This window comes from Protopterus annectens, chromosome 5.part0 (genome assembly GCF_019279795.1).
Source record: "Protopterus annectens isolate FY-2018-M chromosome 5.part0, PAN1.0, whole genome shotgun sequence".
Taxonomy (NCBI): Eukaryota; Metazoa; Chordata; order Ceratodontiformes; family Protopteridae; genus Protopterus; species Protopterus annectens.
The window spans coordinates 82,879,808-82,900,677 of NC_056735.1; positions in this window are offsets into that span (position 1 = coordinate 82,879,808).

The window sequence follows — 20,870 nt, forward strand, 5'->3', positions numbered from 1 at the left end:
TGGTAAATGCCAATGAATTCACACCAACACAAAAGCTAGAATGAACTTTCTGTATACACCTTTGATGTTTTACTGAGCAGAAAATTAAAGATGTCTTTTATACCTTACTTTTTTCACTACCTAGGAGAGCCGTCACTAGGGAAGCAATGAACAATCAGATGTAGAGCAAAAGGGAGACAGGAAGACCAAGCTAAACATTTATATCCCAACAGTAACAGCTAAACAGCTACTACTTTTCAGCAATTTTAGTTCTTCCTGTCAGCACTTTATAAGAATCTCTATGGTTTCTAACTTAATTTGATGAGTGCAGCTGTTCCCCAAGACCACTCTAAAACTTTGCATTACATCACCATAACCCACTGGGATATATCAGTTGTTGCTAAATGAGATAAAGTTCAAAGTTCACTTAATCTCCCTCACTGCTTTGTTCTTGTGTGTCAGTACAAAACATGCATGTTCATTGTTGAAGTTCTTTGTTTGCTGTGTGATGCTACTATCTTGCTACCTGTGTATGTAAAACATATGATGACAATAAGTTTGAACTTGTATTTTTGCACTCTTTTGATATTCTGAGTACCATCCCATGACTAAATATATGAATTCAGATTGTACACTTTATTTAATTAATCTTCTTTATCTGGAGGGTTTCTCCATGGACAGGTATTATAAGTGGAATCTATTCAGAAGGACTTTATTAGGATATAATCCGAATGTCTTCTTCCTATGAATTGCAAGTTAAACAAATACCAATAAAATAACTTTAATGTTGTTTTCATCTTTTAAATGTATAGACATCATTTGTTATCTCAGTAAGCACCAGAATAAAACACAGATTACAGTTGAAAGAAAAATGCCTGATATATTCTTTTTTTAATACTAATACTATTTACAAGAAATTGAGATTTAGTGTAGGCCTCTCTCTTTTTCTCTCTCTCTCTCATGACAAAATGCTCTGGGATGCTACATGTTAGAAGTACAATTTCTACTTAGAATCTTTGATGGAGACTGTGATTAACTGAGGTGGAGGAGGGACAAATGAGTGGCCATCACTCATGGATGTGAGAGGCACATCATCACAGTTAGCCACTTCATGCCAAACCCTTGGGCCTCAAGAGGTAGTTGTAATGGAGAAGCATTAGATCTAGAGCCCCATAGGATGATGACACCACTTCCAGTATCTGATCTTTATGGCAGGAGAAAAAGCAGGACAAAGGGCTGTCAATCATGGATGAATGAAGGGAAGCTTGACAGTAGTGGGAAAGTGGGTCATGATGTGAAAAGATGTGAATTGAAATGCTTTGAATGTGAAAAAATCATGTAATTTATCGATGAATTATAAGGAAAATATTAAAGAATGGAGAGAGGAATTAATCAGAGAAGAAGAGATTGAGCTTGAGATAGAACAAGAGGAAGAAATAGAGCAAGAACAAGAAAAAGAAAGAAAAACAGAGAATGGCAGAAAATATTGAAAAAGAAGAAGAAACGGTGAAAGAAAAATGGGAAAGAATAAAGGGAAATGAAGGAATGTCAGAAGTAAGTGAAGAAGAAAAGTTGAATTGGAATATAGTAAAAGGAAAAAAATATTGGGAAATGGAAAAAGGAATATACAATTCATTGGGTTAGGTATGAAAAAAAAAAAGAAAGGGAAAGGTTAATAAGTAGGAAAATATAAATACAGAGACTCAAAATAACTAAATAAATGTAAAACTGAGGCTTCTAGCAATAAATGTAAATAGCATAAAGAATGTAAAAAGAAGAATATGGGTATTAGAATGGTGTGCATCACTTGATAAGGATGTGCTTATATTAGAGGACACAAGAATATCAACAGAAGAAGAGACACTATAAGTAGAAATATTATAGGATGGTGAGACTATCTGGAATATAGGGAAAGACACATGTTCAGGTATAGGAATATTATCTAAGAAATCATGAAAAATGTGGATATCACTTTGGTAATAACGGGTAGAGGAACAATAATAGATGTGAGATGGAAAGGTCATGTATATAGAATTATAGCAGTTTATGCATATGTGATGAAGAAAGAGAGAGTATATTTAAGAAAATTTTGAATTATGTTAATATGAATGTAATATTAGTAGGTGGCTTAATTATGATATAAGAAAAAGAACAATGGGGTAGTGATATTAAAACAATGTTAGAAGTGATTAAAAGTGGACACACAAAAGAAGTAATCTAGGAACAGAGATAGTTTATTTTATTATTTCTGAGAGTGTGAATATAATACAAGAAGGAAAAATGTATGTTTCTTTTTTCAGAAAACTGGGGTATTTGGATAGAGATACAGGAAAGAAAAGTATACCGAAAATAGGTAAAGGGATTAAGAGACTGAATGAAAATGAACTAGATAAAGGAGGTGTAGAAATGATCAAACAATTGTGGAAAGATTATGTAGGAATGAGAGAATTTTATAAAAATGTGATGTTACAGAGGATTAGTTTCAAAGATAAACATAAAAATCTTACTTGGAATAGAAACAAAAAAGGGAAATAAAAATATACAGAAGTAAATAACAAGGCATTTGGAGATATAGTAAGAAAGTCAAACAAATTTTATAATACAGAGAATGAAATATTACAAGATGACTCAAGAAAAGATTAAAAGACATTTGTTTATGCAAAGGTATTTTCTACAAGGGAAAATGAAGAAATGGTGCATTATTTGAGCACTACAGTAAAAGAAAAAAGGTGATAATGGAAATAAAAAATGAGAAAGGAGAAATTGTTAAAGGTCAACAAGAAATAATGAAGTTTGTAAAAGAATACATAGAAAATACATTTAAAGAAAGTAAGATACGAAGAAAACTATAGTAGAAAGTTAAAAACTAACAGAACAAGATAATAACGAAATAAAAAAGAAATTACAATGGAATAGTTAAATAATACAGTAAGGTTAGTGAATTTAGAATCAGCAACAAGACCAGATGGAATAGAGAATCATATTTACAGAGATACATTAGAGCGGCAGAAGTACTTTATGGAAATGTTAAATGAATGGTTAAAGGAAGGTTTCAGTCAAAAGGAAATGTCTGGGGGAGTTTTGAAGTCTATATGGAAAAAAAAGAAGAAGAGATAAATAATTGGTGACTGATAGTACTTAAAGGAGAACCCGCATGCACAGACTAAAAAAACATGTTTATTTCATCATGTTTAGATGTTTCCAATATTTTAACACCACTGTGGGACTCTTTACAAGTTTTTAAATATTTTTATATGTAATTTAAGAGTCTGGCCACATGGGGTCTAGCATCTTGCTGAAAGTTAAACATTTTTGTAAACCTCCATGTATCCCAGAATTCAGTGTTTGTCCTTAACACATTACATCACGCAGCCTTTTTTGTTCAGAAACTTCTGTCACTGCATTAATTTTACCTGCATACACAAGGCTTTTTCATTCTGTAAATTTCAAGTAAAAAATACTGCTGTTAAATGCCTACTTAAAAAAATTAACTGAGACAAAGCCAAAGAACAGACTTGGAGTCTTTGTTTTACTGCTTCTTCTTTACAGACATCCTAATTTGCACACTTTTGTGATGCCTGAGCCATAGCTCATTAGATCATCTCCCCTCCCCCTCCCCTCCCAAGCTGTCAAAGTGCTAAAAGTAATTTGACCTGTTGTTGCTTTGATTGACACCTCACCACAGGGGACTTGACTCATCCAATGTTTCCTAGTTCTAGCCTTTTCTTTCTAACAGTGGGACACTTATTTATGCAGCACCATGGCTTCCTGTCACTCATCCAATGTTTCCTAGTTCTAGCCTTTTCTTTCTAACAGTGGGACACTTATTTATGCAGCACCATGGCTTCCTGTCATGAAACAGGGATGCATAGTTCAGAGTATTTGGAAACACGCTTGTAAAATAAAACTACCTACTTTCTCTGGGCTATCCTGTTTGCCTGAAATACACACAATATTTTAAGTGCTGTAAACAGAATAGTTAATGGACAAAAAATACTAATTTGACTTGCTTAAGGTTCGGGTATCATCTGCTTACTCAAATCACTGCTGACTCACAATACGAAGTCTTGTAAAGCCCATGTACACATTTTTGTTTATAGTTTACCATTATGCCAACAGTTACACATGTCTGATTACATGATTTTAATAACAGGTTTGCTGGTGTGTATTTCTTGATTTTTTTACGTGAAAACAGTAGCCCAGTGTGTGATCATACCGTGATGTAGATCCATGCAGAAAAGCACTATGTGCAAACAGTAATACATGTAGTACAGCAACAGCATGTTCCACGGAGGCTTTTGCAAGACAGTGGGCAGTGTCTAATTGCATTTTGATAAGTATACCTGCTTACACACCCTTTTTGTGTTTCTCCTTATAAAAAGCCACATCACTATTCATCATATATCAGAGATTTTTGTTTTCAGCTTTAACACAAATATATTACATATGCAAATGCATTACATATATATATATATATATATATATATATATATATATATATATATATATATATATATATATATATATATATATATATATATATATATACATATACACACACACACAGATATAAATATATGTACACAGATATAAATATATGTACACACACACACACACACATATATATATATTATATACACACACACACACACACAGTATAGATTACATATTACAAGAACTATATCTACAAGGAAACTGCTGTGGCCCATGGTGAATGCCTTCATGTCACCTTGTAACATGAAAATCTGTGTATTATCAGTACACAGACAACAGGTATCCCCAGGCAGGTAATATGCATCACTCCCTGGACTGACTAAGGCAGTAGAAATGCATTCCTGAATTCCTATTTTCAGAACGATTTTAAGTCTACTGGTGAAATACACTCATATGAACAGTTTCCAAAACTACCAGTATTAAAACTTACATTAGCAGTGTAACAGCCCTCACATGCCCATACAGCTTCACCCAAACACAAGCTTCTATTCCCTAATGCATTTTGCTTTTAAGAGGTATTCAAATGCCTGTACAATTACTTTTCTTCTATTGTACAACTGGACATATAAACCCTGCAATTCATACTTGAAAGAAATTGTGGTTCCCCAGCCCTCATCAGCAGCCCATTATCTGAACTATAACTGCACAGTGTGTGAACTGCAGAAAATGACAGTCTTGCTGGAGGGGCTTCTGATCAGATAGCCATTAACTGCTTACACAATATCAGTTTTGGATTCAAAAACTGGGTCCATGTCTGCTGCTGTGTCCTTAGTGCCCCAATACTTGCATACAAAACTTGCCAATAGTACAGCAGTGATAGTTTTTCCTGACAGATAACTTTGTTTTATGCATGCAATTCCTCATTCGATAGCACGGGTATGTTTGCCTTTGCCTATTCCCTCACTGCAGACTACACAAGATAGTTGCAGCCAAAGAGTAGCCAACTAGGGACAACTAAATGCTACACAGATAATTGGAATGTCTACAACTGCGACTGTTTCTACTAACAGGGCATACATAACTTTGGAAGATGTTGTCTTGTTAATGCAGGACTTCACGTTACATTAGGTCTCACTACTGTTGCCACTATTTTGTCATGGACAATAAAGATGAAATGTTACAATGTTTGCCTCTCATTTCATGCCATACCTGTTTAGACAAGCTCACCAACCTGAAGATAAACGTCTATGTCACAACATCGGTTGCCAATTGCCTTATGGACAGAGCACACATGGTGAGAGTTGTGAGAGCTAGGTGTGACTCAAAACCGGTTACAAGTGGTGTTCCCCAGGGCTCAGTCCCATGACCCCTCCTGTTCAGCATATACTTCGAGGAACAGGCAAGTACAGGAGGACTATGGCTGCCCAAGTTTGCAGACATCTGCAAACTAGGGGCTATAATTCTTCTTCTTTCGGCTTTTTCCTGGTTAGGGGTTGCCACAGCGGATCACCTTGTCCACACATTGATTGGCAGTGGAGTTTTACAGTGTCGAGTTGCCAGCCCGGCGCCCAACCTTCCACAGAAGGCACACACACACACACCTAGGGCCAATTTACAGTGTCCAATGCACCTGCAGCATGTCTTTGGGATGTGGGAGGAAACCAGAGCACCCGCAGGAAACCCACGCGACCACAGGGAGGACATGCAGACTCTGCACAGAAGGCACCCCAGCCGAGAATCGAACCGAAGAACCTCTTGCTGTGAGGCGGCAATGCTGACCACTGCACCACCGTGGCCGCCCAAACTAGGGGCTATAATAAACAACCAAAATCCCAATGGAATAAACTTCACAAGAGTCTGGGGGTGGGAGGATGACATAATGGTTAAGGTGTTAACCTTAAAAACACAAGGTTCAGCGTTTGATTCTCACATGGGCTAACTTGGCAAGTTTCAAATCGGCCCAAAAGGGCAGTTAACCTAGTACTGATCTATGAACCTATTTTATTGTTTAATTTATATAAAAATGTGTATTTAAACAGCATTTGTAGATGAATTTGTATTCCATGAAGGTGTTTTACACCCAGATGCTAGAATAAATCTTTGCTTTTTATGTGTTTTTTGAAGACTCTTGTGAAGTTTATTCCATTCTGATTTTGTAAGTTTATTATTCGAAAGACTTTTGGTGGTTTTGGTATACATGGGCTATAAAAACTCTGACTGACATGGACATCCTACTAAAGGGTCTCACTGAGACAGATACCTGGTGTCAAAAGCATGGCCTCAAGCTAAATGTCAAAAAGTGCATAGTCATCCCCTTTGGAAATAAACAAAGTACCACAAACTTCCACATAGGTGGTAGTCCCCTAAATACGAAACACATAAGGGATCTGGGCACCAAAGTAGATAACAATCTCTCATTTGATAATCACATTGCCAAAGTGTTTAGAAAATCTTTCTGTGTGTCCCACCTAATCACAAAAGGGTTTACGTCCAGATCAAAAGAGGTCATTGTGCCCCTGTACGCAGACGCATCATACAGTACAACACCTCATTTTGGATGTACCTTACAAGACACCTGCAACAGCTAGAAAAAAGACTAAAGAAGCACCTCACCAACAGCATGCACACAAACACACACATAAGCACACACACACATACACTTCTACTTTCATGCACACAAACATTCTGCTTTCATGCATGCACGCACTCACACCATACTTGCCTATTAACACAGGTTAAGTGTTGTCTCTTTAAAAGGCAATGGCAGCAAATCCATAGATGAGTCCCTCTTCGGCAAGAACACACACATTGAGTCTTTGGCACGAAATAATGGTGTGAACACAGAGACCCTTCTTTGGCGGAAAAAAATCAAAACTAGAAGGATGCTTTGGTGCATTTGCACACCGATGTTAGAGTTACAGGTCATGGGCACAAAAAACACAACAAAAAAGTATTTTAGGGCATGCGTACAACATTGGTTCTCCCTTCTTTTGGAACAGACAAGGGACAATTATCACAAGCTTCCACACAAACTGGATCTACACACAAAATAAGTTTTTTGATGCATCCTGACCATAAAACAAATTCAATTTCAACTGACTGCCTGGATGGCAGAGTCGTTACACACACACTCCTCACTTGCATCCACACACACACACACACACACACTCCTCACTTGCATCCACACACACACACTCCTCACTTGCATCCACACACACACACACACACACACACACACACTCCTCACTTGCATCCACACACACACACACACACACACACTCCTCACTTGCATCCACACACACACACACACACACTCCTCACTTGCATCCACACACACACACACACACACACTCCTCACTTGCATCCACACACACACACACTCCTCACTTGCATCCACACACACACACTCCTCACTTGCATCCACACACACACACACTCCTCACTTGCATCCACACACACACACACACTCCTCACTTGCATCCACACACACACACACACACACACACACACACACACACACTCCTCACTTGCATCCACACACACACATATGCAGATTTGCCATAGTTTGGTATTTCATTTTACTTTTGAGATGTATATGCCAAACATAAAAAGTCTCAGCACTAAACGCTGGGGAAATCCATTGGTGACTGTTCTCTTCCTCTATTTTGATTGTCTGTATCTTGTGAACAAGTTGGCAATTCAGCTAGTGATGCAAGTGTTTGCTCCTACAGTAATAATCTTTTGTCTTAGGGACATTGCCTAAAAAGGCACAATGGGGGAGGCAAGAGCCTTAGCCAGGATCTGGAAACCCAGTGTTGTCAGGTGAAGGCCATCTCTGGCAAAGCATCGAGACCTGTCAACTATGTGATACCATGCTGGCCTCCTGAGGTAGTAGATACTTGCACTTCTCATATGTGAAATAATTTACAGGAAGAATAAAACAGTTACAAGTATACAAGTACAGTATCAATATCTGAAGAGCTCAAAAGTCAATAAAATGTATTGCAACAACTAAAGGACATGTAAAGCAGTGACTACCAACTTGGATCAGTGCGACAACAAATGCTTATATACTTGCAACGTTTGTGCTTTGGCTCAGTCTCCAGCCTAGTGTTCTAGTATATAGACCCTTCCTACAAATTCACTTCATTAGCACTCACTAGTGCTTCCTATTTCACCAGGCATTAAATATCATGAAGTCATTGTTTACCATATGATCTGCTGCCAGCCTGATGGCACCAGGAGTACTGAGGCAATGCAAAAACTGCCTTATTCTTGGGTACAACCCAACAACTTACTACAAACGATTTGGCTTGGGTGCCACCACAACAACTTAGCATGGAGATTAGAAAATCAATAGTCTACAGCTATGAATGGGCTTAGGCCCCGAATAATTGCGACAGACAGCAAATGACAAGTGCAAAATACAGTAAAGGTACCTATAGTAAGTGGTGATTTCTTGAAGACAGTGACTATAAATTAGCCAAGATGCCACAAACTCTGTTTTAGTCCATTAGACTTTGGGATCAGAATGCCCACAGCTGGCAAACATAGTGGAAGAGACAATAAACATTATGTTCATAGCAACAGAGAACTCATCTCTGAATAATATAGCCCTGTGCCAAAGGGATCTCAGCCCTGAACATATGGCTGTCTGCAAGTGTTTGTAGGTGCACATAACTAAGCTCAGTTGTATATGGATATGTCCAGTTGAATACTGCTGTCCTTTTAGTACAGTAATTAATAAGCAAGTGCAATATTTGGCACTACTACATATTTTTTTAACAGAACTATATAGCATAAACCCACAAAACATTTATGTAAGCACACTATCACCTTTAACAAAATATGAACTACCCATATGGCACACTTCCTACAAACTCAAAAAAAATTTACAAACCTACCGAATGAGAACGTGACAGTCCATGTGCACCTCCCCAGAGAATGAGCTTCACCGCAAAACAATACACACACACACGCTCCACGCTCCCCATTTGCATCCCATCACCCTCACTACTGCAACCTATTCTAATAACAATACTATGTCCTTCATTTTTAAACCAGTCTCATCTAGCACCCTAAAAATACCTACAAAAGCTCAAACCAGCAACCTTAGCAGCAGGCAACCTACCAGGAAATCTTTCATAATTCCACAAAACTGGAAATTCAGCTGACCTATCCAAGTACAGACCCAAAGCTATACAACCACCATTATCAAAATCATTTAATGTAGCCACTCCCAGCTCCTCAAATATCTTACCCAAAATAACCTTCTCTCCATGACCCTACACAGCATCCACCCCAATCATAGTACAATTACTGCTCTTATTAGCTTTGCCAATGCTATTAACCACAATAGAAATAATGACAACCTAGTGTCAGCAATTTTCTTGGACCAGTCAAAGGCCATTGACACAGTCCCCCATCAAAAACTTCAGTCAACTCTGCTCCCTAGGTCTGAATAGATCCTCTCTCACCTGGTTTCTCAGCTAGTTCACAGACAGACAACAATCAGTAAAATGGACACAAGAATTTTTTTTTATTTATGTGCAAACAAACTCCATATTGCCCCAAATAAAGCAAATCTAGTTCAGTATACAGATGATGCAGCCCTCAAATGCTCTGCCCCAACACTACAAATCCTCCAGAAAATCATGCAAGACCTACACACACACAAACTAAACTAATGCTCTTTTTATCAAAATAGTTTAATACTCAAACACAATTTCCATATTGTCTTGTCTGCCAATACAAAAACTGAAACCAAGACAGAAGCCAAATTACTTGGAGTACTCCTAGATGACATAGTCATGTATGACAAACATTCTCCAAACTACAAAAATACACACAAAAAACTAAGCTCCCTATATAGAGCTAATCAATACCTTACAGTATCCACAAAGTAAATCCATAACAGCAAGCTACCTACTCTCATGTCTGCTGTATGCATCACCTATCTTCATTAATCTATACTCTAAGACCAAACTTGATGCATGCTATATATAATAAAATAGCAAGATTAACCACATATTCATCTTATAAAACCCACCACTGCACAGCCCCAAAGGACCTACATTGGCTATAACTCCCAATTCAGCTAACCTATTCTCAACTCACCACTGCCCACAAACTTAACAAACCTGATAGCTGACCCCCTCCAACAAGCATATTAATACTGTATAGCAACAACATAACAGTAAATTCCAAACATAAAACTCTCAGCATAACTAACTTAAACTCTGCTGGAAACTCACTTTATTCTCATTGTCTCAAAACTATGGAACTCCAACTCACTAGAATTAAATCTTACAGAAAATGACAAATGTTTTAAAAGTCTGCTAAAACAGCATCTGCAAGGCACTTGGTTCTGCTCTTGCTCTACACCAGGATAACGTCCGATCCTGAAGAAAACAAAAGCTGCAATACCGTTGACAAAAAGATAACTCCACACTAAATTCCCATATGGTGATTACTACACTTTCCCCTACTATCTACTACTGTAAACATTTAACTCATTTCTTAACTACCTACTTCTACTTAATTCTCATTCTGCTCATCATAGCACTAATTAGTAATTTCAACCTAAATGTCAATATTTGTCTCCCCTCATTTTTCTTTGTACTTCTATCTGCTGCACCTTATACAAAAACACACGCTATCTCTTATTTTTTTTCCTCTTCCTATAGTTACAAATTGTATGACACAAGGTTAGCATTAATCATCTATTACACCTAATTATGTATGCAAAAATGTATATGTAGCCATTATGAAAACATTATATACAATGTGGAAAATGAATATATACTGTATATTGCATACTGGAGCTTTTCTTCCCAGGCCTCCACTGAAAATACCATCTATCCTAGTCGGACTTTGCTGGTTAACAAAAATAAAATAAATAAATAAAATCATTAACAACGTATTCCAACACCGACAGTTTCTCACAAGATATAACCACTACCAGTACACCTTGTCCCAATGGAAACTCCACCGGCCATAAATGACCTTGGACCTAACCCTATCAACCAGACCGAAAAACAACTGAACCCTACAACACTAGCCCTAGATATTGTACCTTTCCCTCTCAATATCTCAGTAAAGCAACCAGTTCTATAGCCAAATATTTTGCCATCCTCATCAACAGATCCATCAGACAGCAGTATATCTCTACATTATGGAAAAAAATCATACATTATTCCTGACCACTGAGACCAGATGGCTTAGTGGTTAATGTCTTCGCCTCCCATGCACAAGGTTCAATCCTGACCTCCGACCAATGCCTGTTTGGAGTTTGCATGTTCTCCCTGTGTCTCCATGGGGTTTCTCCCATGTCCAAAAAACATGCTGAGTGTTTCCATCTCAAATTCACCAATGAATGGAACTGTGGTCAGCAGCACAGACTCTACATGGTGCCCTATAGGAGGAAGAGTTGTACAGAGCAACCACTTTGGGCATCTACTGTGGTGCGCAGTATCCTCAAGATAGGGGAACACAGATCACAGACTGCATGGTGTGGCAGGGCTAGCCACTCGGTATAAAATATGGCTCTAGGTGATTTGGTCATGTTGACTAATGTCGCCAAAAAAGAGCATGGGTAGTTACCGGTGATAAGGGGTTGAAGACCCGGTCTACTCTCACCCATGCCAGGGGACCCTTGCTAATGGTAGAAGGGGTATATGTGCCCCTATTGGCCAGTGTGTGCCCACCACAAAGCCCCGCAGTCCTGTGCCAATAAGCTACTGGCTGGCCGGTGTCTGGTTGCCAGGCCTGGGTTACCTGGGATAGCTCTGTTGAGCGAAAATTGGATGTAAAACCAACCAACCTGCCAAACATGAACTGAGAATTGCTATGCTTAATGTAGGTTCACTGACAGGACGCAGCTTGGAAGTGGATGACATGATGATAAGGAGGAGGCTGGACATCCTATGTATCCAAGAGACGAAACAGTAAAGCTACTTGGCTTGGGATTCAGACTCTACTACTCAGGTGGGGGACATGCTAGAAATGGTGTAGGAATTGTGGTGAGAGAGAGAGAGGCTCCATGAAGGCAGTCAGGGATATCATCAGAATTAATGACAGACTCATGGCAATCTGACTCCAGTGTAATGATAGGGCAGTATTCATAATCTCAGCATATGCTCCACAGCAGGGTTGTGATGGTGAGGAAAAGAATACATTCAGACAGCAGTTGCAGGACTTACTAGATAAAGCAGGACAACATGAATTGGTGTTGATAATGGGTGAGTTGAATGCACATATCACGACAGACAGAACAGAATATAAGGACTGCCTGGGTCCACATGGGTGGGGTAACAGGAATAAAGAAGGAGAAGTCATTCTGGACTTCTCTCTGGCAAATGGCTTGATAGTAGCCAACACATGGTTCAGAAAGAGAGAGAGTCACAAGATCACATACAAGAGTAGCCAACATGCAACTCAGGTAGACTTCCTCCTAGTAAGGAAAAAAGGACTGGAGTAGAATCCAGGATTGCAAAGTCATCCCCAGTGAAAAGTTGGCCCACAGCATAAACCATTAGTTGCCACAATCAGTTGCAAGGTGTGGTCAGAGAAGGCTATAAGGTCAACAGAGACCAGGCTGAAGACCTGGAAGTTGAATGGAGAGGAAGTACTGCAGTTCAAGGAATTACTCAGGGCTCTAGCACCCCAAGAAGAGGAGGACATAGGTAGAGTTGAAGAGGAGTGGCAGCACTTAAAAACAGCATGTGTTAGGACCACAAAAAAGATATGTGGCCAAGCCAGGTATGAAAATAAGGTACATAAGGAAAGCTGGTGGTGGAATGCAGAAGTCCAGGTAGTTATCAAAAGAAAGGAGGAGTGCAGGAAGAAATGGGAGATACAAAAGACTGACCCAGACTAAACGAAGAAGCTAAGAAAGAAGTTACAATAGCAAAGAATAGGGCATCAGAGGCTCTCTGCCAACTTCTGGAAAGTGACTCAGTAAGGGGCACGAAAACTATATCAGGTTGCAAGGCAAAGACAGAAAGATAACGAAGATAGTCAGACACCCTTCATAAGGGATGCCAGCAACAACCTGCTTACCAGTCCACAGAACATCAAAGGCAGATGGAAGGAGTATTTCCAGCAGCTTCTGAATGAAGAAAACCCCACCGAAGCTGTACTGCCCCAGAAACAGCCTACGATGAGAGAAGAAGAGGAGCCCACCCTAGAAGAAGTAAGAACAGCACTAAGGAAGATGAAGTCAGGGAAAGCAGCAGGCTCAGATGAGGTCACAGCAGATATGATAAAGATGTTGGGTGCGATAGGGGAGAAATGGCTCCTGAGGGTGCTAATAGGAGTGTGGAGAGAAAGGGGTATCCCAGATAACTGGAAAATAAGCATACTTGTGCCAGTCTACAAGAACAAAGGGGACATCCACAACTGTGGGCAGTACAGAGGGATAAAACTCCTATCAAACTGCATGAAAGTTCTGGAGAGAGTGACTGATAAACGGATACGTAGAGTAGTAGAATGTAAGATGGGAAATGAACAGTTTGGATTCAGATCAGGATGCAGCACAATTGACCCAATGTTTGCATTGGGACAGATACTTGAGAAGAAGCTACAAATGAGGACAGAGTCCAACTAGGAATTCCTAGACTTGGAGAAAGCATATGACAAGGTCCCAAGAAAGCTGATCTGGGTAGTACTGCAGTGGTGTGAAGCCCCGGAAACATTGGTAGAATTAGTGCAGGCTATGTACAAGGACCCAGTGACTCAAGTACAAACAGTGTTTGGCCTCACAGAGGGGTTCCCAGTGGGAGTGGGTGTACATCAGGGTTCAGCTCTGAGCCCACTGCTGCTCATACTGGTGCTGAACTACAATAGCAAATAGGTTGGAGGGGACAGATCAACAAAGCTGCTGTATGCAGATGATGTAGCAGTACAGGCAGACTCTGAGCTAGAACTTCAGCAAAGGATAGGAGAATGGAATGCAAATCTGAAGGCACATGGGATGAAACTAACCACAGATAAGATGGTGGTAATGGCAGAAAATTGGGGAAATCAGAAGAAGCTGAGAATACAGATAGAAGGGAAGATAGTGGAACAGGTAAACAGCTTCAAGTATCTGGGAGGGGTGGTTGAGGAGAAGGGTAGTCGGAATGAAGAGATCAAAGCTAGAATCAGAGGGGCTGCAGCCAACTGGCATAGAGTATCAGGTGTAGTCTATGACAGAAGAATGCCAAAGAAGTTGAAAAGTAAGGTGTACAAGACAGTGGTGCGACCAGTACTACGGTATGGTACAGAAACCTGGGCAGTAAAGGCAGAACAGTTGAAGAAGCTAGAGGTGATGGAAATGAGTGCCTGAGAAAGGTGGTAAGATGCACACTGCAGGACAGGCGAAGAAATGAGGACATAAGAGCAGAAGCCAAAGTAGCTCCAATTGCAGAAAAGATCAAAGAGAACAAATTATGGTGGTTTGGGCACATGTGTAGAAAATCAGAAGACAATCTGGTGAGGAAGATTTGGGACAGACAGGAAGAAGGTAAGAGGAAGCAAGGACCTCCAGCAAAGATGTGATGGATTGTGAGAAAGAAGATCTGTGACAATCAGGCATGAATGTTGAAGAAGGCAGGAGTGTGGCACAGAATCGAGACTGTTGGCGACAGTTAACATGATACCCCGACCCCATGTAGGAAAAAAAATGGGAAAAAGGGGGCTGATGATGATTCTTGACCACAAAGGTGGGCAAGACAAGACTATATCTAACCATATACCAATTACAATTCTATCCCTTATATCCAAAAATACCAGGAAAATAACATCCACAGACAACTCCTGCATCATGTAATTAGCAACAACCTCCTGTCTCCTACAAAGCATGGTTTTGCACCAGGTCATAGCACTGATACAGCTCTTCTACCACTTTTAATACTACATATTCTTGTCTAAATCAAAATTTGCTGACTGCCACCATATTCTTGGACCTCATGAAAGCTTTCAATATGGCTTCCCACAAATTACTATAATTCTTTAAACCTTCCACACTTGAACTGTACACATTAATCCTTAACTGGTTCACTAGTCACCTTTCCAACAGATCACAAACTGTTTTCTACAAAGAGACTCTACTCAGTCCTTAACTGGTTCACTAGTCACCTTTCCAACAGATCACAAACTGTTTTCTACAAAGAGACTCTACTCAGTCCTTAACTGGTTCACTAGTCACCTTTCCAACAGATCACAAACTGTTTTCTAGAAAGTCTCCTACTCTACCTAGAACCAATAAGGTAGCGGTTTCCCAGGGTTCAATTGTTGGTCCCCTTTTTATTTAAAATTTTAATACATGATCTGCATGAAGTTGTTGATACTGTAATGCAAAATGCAGATGACTCCACCATGATAACCCACACAGAAAAACACAAACATTCAAACTCAAACTGCTTAAAAAATACAGGATTGGCTCATAATATCTAGATTAATACTGACCACAAAGAATACCAAACTTGTGATGCAGTAAGTGATGGCGATGAGTAAAACTACTTTTACACCATGGCTATCATTTCTAACAATAACATCTCTATACAAGACTAAATCAAATAAAACTCTTAAGATTAATTACTGATTAATGCCCAAAATATGAACACACTATGTCCAAACCAATAAAAAACAGGGATACGATATGCAGTTAAACAATTTCAAACCACCCAGTCTGTCTTACTCTGTAGCCTACTGTACTCAGCCCCAACTTTAACAACCCTCAGTAAGTCATCTACTCACAAACATGAAAAACTATAACAAAATTTCTAAATCTGCCACTAATCTTCCAAACAGGACACATCACTGCGTATCACTCTAGAAACTACAATGGCTAGAACTAAGTCATACACAGAATGATGTCCAATTAAAAAATATATTCAGCGTCATGAACTACCAAATAATGTCCTGCCATTAACAATATAATAACACTATACTTCTAAAAAAGATAACTCATATCTCTGGTACTAAAACATCCTGCAGTCTCCAAAATCTAACAACCATTTGGCAACTCCCTTTATGTAGTCCATTATGTAAAACTCCTGAAGTTCCCAACCGAAATTAGCTTCAAAAGTTTGCAGACTACCCTAAAAATTTCTAACCTCTACATTGAGCTGCCACTGTCTTAAAATATGACTATCTATTACATAAACCTTTCATTCTCACTCACGTACGTTATCTACATTTTAAATACTACTCTTAGCTATCACTCGACTTTCCTGCCATCCTTTAATCCCTCTACTTACATGGTTTTCTTCCCTCCCTAACCAGCTCTACACCTTTAACTTCCTACCAGTCTCTTGCAAATTTAGTTTAGTGCCTATCTTTATTGTAAAATCTTTACCTTAACTGATTCCTCTGCTTCCACCACCTTTCCACAGACTTCAAAGTTTATAAATACCTTGGTGTGTACTTTTTCTGATTATAACTAAAACATTTGTACTCAGTTGGTTTTATATTGATTGTATATATCCTTTGTATTTGTTTTTCATCATCTGATTTTGATTATCCGATTTTTTTTTTTTTGAAATTACATTAACTGTATAGTTTTTTTTCTTCCTAGGATTCTGCAAAAAAAAAAAAGAAAAAGAAACAGCAGCCCAGATGGACTATCCTGGTTAACAAAAAGAATGAATGAATGAATTTAATTAATTAATGGACTACAATAAAATCTAGATAAATATAGATCTGCGATGGTGCAATGGTTAGTGTCGTTGTCTCAGAGCAAGAGGTTCTCCCATTGGATTCTCGGCTGGAGCGCCTTCTGTGTGGAGTCTGCATGTCCTCCCCACGGTCGAGTGGCGTTTAAAGACATGTAGGTACGTGTGTGCGTGAATGGGTGTGCCTTCGGTTGGGCATTGGGCTGACAAGTCGGCACCGAAAAAATCCACTGCCAGTCATTAGCAGACCGGAGTTCCACTGTGGTGACCCCTAACCGGGAAAAGCCGAAATACATTACAATAAAATCTAGATAAATGCATACATGGATAGTTTTTCTATTTTTTTAACATTATAATAAATAACTACACTGATCTAAATATTATGGATATACTGACTTTTATCGTTGTAAAGAACAGTGTTACTCAACAAACTTCTGTTTGGACTTCATTATTGCTTGCTATTCACAAGATATTTATATTTGCTTGACTTTTGTTTTAAACTTGATTTTCAAAAAAAAATGTCCAGCAATGTGAGGATATAAGTAGGTTGCTAAAGTTGTGACATTCCACAGTAGCCAAATGTGGGTGTGCGGTCCTAACTTTCATATCTTCTCATCCACTAGCTATGCAATGTAATACACTCAACTTTAACCACATTTTCCACCTTACGTTTAAAATCTCTGTAAAATAATACTAGGTACTGGAACTCATCAAAGTAGATGTGAACAGGCAGAACACACATCTGTTTAAAAATCGCTACTTAATTAACCACTTTATCGATCCTCTGTCAGAGATAAAATTAGGTTTTGACTTGCAATACATATTTATCTTATTATACCTCTATGCAGGAAGGATCTTACTATATTTTAAATACAGAAACACTCTGCAAGTTAATTCCCAAAAACTTTGACATGGAACAATTAAGTCAGAAAATGCAAGAACTGCCTCATACTGACAAAAAATATACTTGTTTTTGGCAAGACCTTAAACAGTAGTGACTTAAGTATATTCAGAATAATGCAGTGAAACTCCAAAAAGCAGCTCTACCCTGGGAGCATATACACACACAACTACTACTAGATATGCAGAGGTTAAGACTACACCCACAAAAGCATCATCTGTGCATGCCATAAGCTCAACATAACCAAAACCTCATACGTTTAACATATTACGCAGACCCCCCCCCCCCCGATGACCTCAGAAATCAAACCTATACAGTTAGCATATTATGGCAGCAAACAGAATTCATCGCAACAAAACATCTAAAGTTCAAAAGTGAACCAAAACAGACATAAAAAGCCATAAACAAGTCACTGTGACATGGTAACCCCAAAATGTCCCTGCAATGTAACTAGTAACTCTACTATGCATAAAAACAGATGCATACCTCACAGGCCTTCATAAAGAGCTTGTGACTTAGCATGCCTGCTTGTGGCAAAAGATTTATGGTATTTCAGCTAGACAAAAAACATCAAGGCTAATTAGGACATGGACACTACTCACACAATGGAGTGAACAATGTCCAGAAGGTTCCCCCTCTTAAATAATCAAAATATGATCATGAGAGAAAAAAAAAAAACATGTAGTTACTGATACCCTCACATCACCTTTTTGTTGACTGGGAAGGTCTGACTGAGCAGAAAAGTCCATTTTCAGCAAAGGCCCAGGGAGAAAAGCTCCACAGAAGTAATGTCTTTAAATAAATTCGTAGTACAAAACACAGAAATGTTTCACATAGAATACGTACAAAAACTGCAGCTTAGAAACGAGCGCTGTTTAATATGTTAACACGTACGATGCATTTACATGACAGTACACCAAACATCCTTGTATGACACTGTAGCATAGATTTTAGAACCGATTCACATAATATTAATTCAGTTTGTGTGGCTGAACTGGAGTAACACATACAGATATGGTAACCGGTATGTATAAATATTTATACACACATGGTCAGAGTGGAAAAGCAATATATATACTTGGGAATTAAAAGTATTTATCAAAACAGAAATAGTTAAAGAATAAGAATGAGTAGACTGCAGTACACTGGAAGAGTAATCCCCATGGAGGTTAGTCAAATTGAAAAGGTTAATAGGAGTGTGTAGGGATGAGAAAGAAAGACTTGGATGGTGAAGAAGGGGTATATAAAGTAAATGGTAAGAAGGGAGGAGAGGGAAGAAGCGATAGAAATATTCTCTGCATAATGAGTCTTTCATAAATGTTCAGAGAGAAGAATCCATGCAGTTGTGATTATCTAGCTTAGGTTATCTGAATGTGGAGGTGTTGTTTAGGTACTGTTTAAGCTGAGCTTTGAAATATATTTACTTGTCTGTCAGGCTAAGTGTGAGAGGGACATAATTCTCTAATATAAGACACAGTTGGAGTATAAGAAGTCTCCTGCCTTGATGATGAACTTAGTGGTAAGCAGGAAGGATTGGTAGTAAGAGTGCAAGTCTCTGGTAAAAGAGCAGTAATGCAGTATGTTTGGAGTGAAGGGCATTTTCTGGCATATAAAATGTGTGTGCCATGACTAACTGGGAACCACGATAAGTAACTGGGTAATTCTAGGCAGTTTAGTTCTCTTAAAAGTGGCGAAATGGGGGGGGGGGGCTTTATATGGGGAGTTTGCAGCAAATTTAGCTACTTTTTTACAGCATGTTTCTAATTTCATTTTTTCAGTTTTATTAAGATTAAAAGGAATAGGAAATGTGTACAGAAAAGATGGGAGTAGGTATGAGCTGCCAGTGGTTTTTCAGACATGATCTGTGAGATGCTGCTTAGCTCTTACAGAGGAACCGAACTCTTATTTGTGCCTTTTTTATGGTGCTGCTGGTTGAACTTTAGTTAATTGATTAAGACTCCCAATAATTTAGTTTGATGAACCATATCAATTTTAGTCTTCTGGGTTAGAATATATGAAATGTGTGTTTTAGGTCATTGTACCTATTACAAGCAAAGATAATTAACTTTGTTTTATTTGTGCTTAGGAGTAAGTGGAAATTACCTAACCAAGATTCTATAGCAGTGAAGAATAGCCAGGTGCTTTCTTGAAGTTTTGGAAGGGTTCAGGCAAAGCAGACAGGTGCAGAATCGTCTGTGTATTGTACAAGGGTGGCAAGTTTGCCTGCAATATGAAAACAGTAACTGAAAATATCACACAGGAGTGGGGGCTCCATGTGTGACTGGGAGAGACTGTGAAAGCTCTTCATGCCATCTGATAGCTTGCTGTCTATTGGACAGATAGCTGTAACACCAGGGCAAGGAAGACTGACTCAGTCCAAGTGATGCAAGTTCGAGAAAAAAAATAGTTTTTTGGTGGGAAACAGTACTAAAGGCTTTTGAGAGATCAATGAAGAGATGAAATTAGTTTACCTTTGTTTCCATTATGATTTATGGTATTAGTGAGGCTAATGAAATCAGTAGTTATGCTATGGCTGTGATGAAGCCGTGTTGTGTTGGATAGATTTTTGTTACTGAGGTGGCTGATGAGTTGAGTCTGGACACATCTTTCCAAGACTTTTGACAGTGGTGATAAGAACGCAGTGGGTCTATAATTTGACAAATCAGAGGTGCCACCTTTGTGCAATGGAATAATGTACATCTTCCAGATGGCTAGCCCACTGATTCTATTACTAAATGATTTATTAATACGGATATGGGACATGCCAGAGCATCTGCTGCAAGATACTCAGCTGGCACGTTAGCAGAGCTAAGGCTGCTAATTTAAGTTTATGTAACATTTTTCTAATAGTGGGAGCTTGTAATGGTTGAAAAGTGAAGCTCTCTGTTATTTAATACGGT